The following is a 4,433-nucleotide window of genomic DNA, read 5'->3' on the forward strand; positions in this document are numbered from 1 at the left end:
GCAGATGCAAATTTTCCAAGAGTTTCTTTCAAATCACTCATAGATTGACAGTTTTGAATATTGATAGACTCTTGCTTTTGGATAAATGCATGAATTACATCTTCAAAGTTTTTTCTTGGAGGTATAACATAAGGAATATAACCTTGATGATTTTGGTTATTTTGAAAATATTGTTGTGACGGTTGTGCATTATTATCATTCTTCCAACTAAAATTAGGATGATTTTTCCATCCAGGATTATATGATGGTGAAAAAGGATCTAGTATTGGTTTTTTATAATTGTTAACATAATTTGCTTGTTCATGGAGACATTCTTTAAATGAAGGTAATGTTGGACAATCTTCTGTAGCATGATCATGTGTATCACATATATGACAAACAATTTCTTGAATACTTTTTAATTGACCACTCCTTTTCATTTCTAATGACTCAATTTTTCTCGCTAAAGATGCAAGTTTAGCTTGAATATCTATATCATCTTTAAGATTATAGATACCACCCCCATTTGTTAAATTATTGTTTTTAGTTGTTGGTAGCTCTATTGTGCCTATATTATCTCAATTTTGAGCATTTTCTGCTAATGAATCCAAATATTCCATAGCTTCATTTGGGTTTTTATCTTCAAAAGTTCCATTACACATGAATTCTATCATTTTCCTATCTTTAGGTATTAGACCTTCAAAAAAGTGAGAAACTATTCACCATGTTTCGAAACCATGATGTGGGCATGAATTAAGTAATTCTTTATATCTATCCCAACATTGATAAAATGTTTCTCCTTGTTTTTGAGAAAAAGTTGTAATTTGTCTTTTAAAAGAGTTTGTTCTATGGGAAGGGAAAAACTTTTTGAGAAATTGTTGTTGCATTTCTTCCCATGATCTTATTGGACTTGATCTTAAATTTTGTAGTCATGTTTTAGCTTTATCTTTTAAAGAAAAAGGGAAAAGCTTTAATCGAACTATATCCATGCTACAATTTTGATCATTATAAGTGTTACAAACTTCCTCAAATTCTCATAGATGCAAATATGGAATTTCAGAATCTAAGCCATGAAAATTTGGTAAAAGTTGAATAATTTGAGGTTTGAAGTTGAAATTAGATGCATCAGGAGGAAAAACTAAACAAGATGGGGCACTAGTTCTAATGGGGTTCATATGGTGCCTAAGTGTTCATAATTGATCATGTTCTTGATTATTATTATTATTATTATTATTATTATTATTATTATTATCATTATCTTGATTATTTGAATTATCATCCATGTTTAAATTATTTTCAGATACTCGGATAAGTCTACCACTTTTTTCGACTCCAAATACTCATACAAAAAAAAACAACACAATACTTATAAATAAAACATAATTAACAAATATAAACTTAATTTATACCTCCCCGGCAACGGCGCCAAAAACTTGCAACTACTTAAATAATAATTCACCTAAGTGTAGGTTGTCTGCAAGTAATATATTTCGTAAGTACGAGATCGATCCTCAGAGAGGTTATTTTGAGTTTAAATTTATTAATTTATAGATTACCAAATGCAAGAATGAAGTTTACAAATTATAAATTTTGTCAAGGCTTGAGGATTTATTCTTGGTTTATGTAATATTATTTAACTAAAAGTAAAACAAAAGAAACCACCATAAATAATGGTTCCAAGAAAATTAAACACACACATAATATAATATAGTTCCCACTATAGAAAATACCGAATTAACCGATATTTTATATATGGTACCTATGATTATAATTATAACTATATAAATAAATAATTGCATAAAGAAAAATGTTAAATTAAATCATTATATTTCATTTAGAACAACCGGCAGAGCCACGCTATTGCCTAAATGAAATATATTGATTTAATAAGTTAGTTGCGGTAAAGTAAAAGTTAGTTGCGATAAAGAAAATGTTAGTTGCGGTAAAGTAAAAGTTAGTTGCGAGAAAGTAAAAGTTAGATGCGAAAAATAAAAGTTAGTTGCGATAAAGTAAATGTTAGATTGTTAGATGTTAGTATTAAATCATAATATTTCATTTAGAACAACCGGCAGAGCCACGCTATCGTCTAAATGAAATATTATGATATTATTATATAAATATATATATATATATAAATATATATATCTATATATATATATAATAATAAGTGATGAAATATTTATTGTATCAAAATTAAACAACAAATCAAGATAACCACTTTAATGGTATCAAGCATTTGATGTAAATTGATAACAAAATATAATTCATTTTTATACCTACAATAAAAACAAGTTAGCTAAATGAAAAGAAATAAAAAAGAATATACAAAATATAAACAATCTTACTTCACCAAGAATGCATCCTCTTCACCTTGACATAATAGATTTAGCTTGCCATAAGCTTACTTTTGATCAACACTAAAATATCACTCATAGTTGAGAACATGAAAGAAAATATATTGGAACTTAGAACTTTGATACACACTCACACTATATTTTACAATGATATAGAATGATTTTCAAGCTAGCACAAGGCCTCTATTTATAGGCCAAATGAAAGAAAGGGTCAAAATTTTTATTAATGCCATGTAGTTGCAATAGTATTCTTTGTCTCCTCTAAGTTCAATTCCATGTCCCTTCTTTCAATGCTTTGTTGCACAACTTTAATCATCGAATTTAACTTTGCTCAAAACGGCAAACATGTGGGGAATTGTCTGTAGATGAATTTGGCCACTTGGTTCACCTCATTTGGTTAAATATTGAAATAGTTATGATTTTTTTACTATATGCTGGTCATAGTAAAAGTAAATTTGTCCTCCTTTTGATATTTGCACAATTTGATCATCTTAATGAACTTTTTAGGCAATCATGTCTTCTGCAAAGTTGTAGATAATTTCTCAAGGATTCCAAACATGTTTGAGTCACCTCCATTTGAATTTTATAGCTTGAGTTATCAATCTTTTACCAACACGTAGAAAACCTGAAAATAAAACATATTTAGTAAGACAATTAAATATAAAAAAACAATACTAAAATAACATAATTTTATAATTTTAATGAAACTTAAACTTTAAAATACAGGTTTTAACATATAATAAATTATTAATTTTAAGTTTCATCAGGACTCTACCCGAGAATCTTGGCAGATTTGCGTGCACGGGCGCGCAGCTTGCTGGGAGGGAAGGGCTCGGTCCAAGCTTGCTGGGCAGGGTTAGGGCGAGTCCTCAGGGTCCTAGAGAAGTGCACAAGGTGTTGGTTCAGGGTTTGGAGCGATGGCATGGTCCATAGGTTCGCAACTTGGATTCCATGCAAAATACAATTCTCGGCCACAATAGGGGTGCATGGGAGGTTCACGTTTTTGGGTTTTGGAATGGGCTCTTAGTGGTCTAAGGGTCCAGTAGGGTACTTTAGGATGTGGGTCAAGTTTTGGATGAACATGGTTCGGGGGTGACTGCTACTACTTAAATAATAATTCACCCAAGTGTAGGTTGTCTGCAAGTAATCTATATTTCGTAAGTACGAGATCGATTCTCAGATAGGTTATTTTGAGTTTAAATTTATTAATTTATAGATTACCAAATGCAATAATGAAGTTTACAAATTATAAATTTTGTCAAGGCTTGAGGATTTATTCTTGGTTTATGTAATATTGTTTAAATAAAAGTAAAACAAAATAAACCACCAAAAATAATGGTTCCAATAAAATTAAACACGCACATAATATAATATAGTTCCCACTAAAGAAAATACCGAATTAACCGATATTTTATATATGGTACCTATGATTATAATTATAACTATATAAATAAATAATTGCATAAAGTAAATGTTAAATTAAATCATTATATTTCATTTAGAACAACCGGCAGAGCCACGCTATTGCCTAAATGAAATATATTGATTTAATAAGTTAGTTGCAGGTAAAGTAAAAGTTAGTTGCGATAAAGTAAATGTTAGTTGCGGAAAATTAAAAGTTAGTTGCGAGAAAGTAAAAGTTAGATGCGAAAAATAAAAGTTAGTTGCGATAAAGTAAATGTTAGATTGTTAGATGTTAGTATTAAATCATAATATTTCATTTAGAACAACCGGCAGAGCCACGCTATCGTCTAAATGAAATATTATGTTATTATTATATAAATATATATATTTATAGATATATATATATATATATATATATAATAATAAGTGATGAAATATTTATTGTATCAAAATTAAACAACAAATCAAGATAACCACTTTCATGGTATCAAGCATTTGATATAAATTGATAACAACAAATAATTCATTTTTATACCTACAATAAAAATAAGTTAGCTAAATGAAAAGAAATAAAGAAAGAATATACAAAATATAAACAATCTTACTTCACCAAGAATGCATCCTCTTCACCTTGACATAATAGATTTAGCTTGCCATAAGCTTACTTTTGATCAACACTAAAATATCACTCATAGT

At 28.7% G+C, this 4,433-nt stretch overlaps 1 non-coding gene across 1 annotated transcript; it reads left to right on the plus strand.

Annotated features, from left to right (window-relative positions):
• The first annotated feature begins 711 nt into the window (after positions 1–711).
• Positions 712–822, plus strand: LOC142504674 (small nucleolar RNA R71). The gene has a single exon (XR_012804299.1). It is a non-coding gene; the product is annotated as a small nucleolar RNA R71 (small nucleolar RNA).
• Positions 823–4,433: the final 3,611 nt, after the last annotated feature.

This window comes from Primulina tabacum, chromosome 9 (genome assembly GCF_025594145.1).
Source record: "Primulina tabacum isolate GXHZ01 chromosome 9, ASM2559414v2, whole genome shotgun sequence".
Lineage (NCBI taxonomy): Eukaryota > Viridiplantae > Streptophyta > Magnoliopsida > Lamiales > Gesneriaceae > Primulina > Primulina tabacum.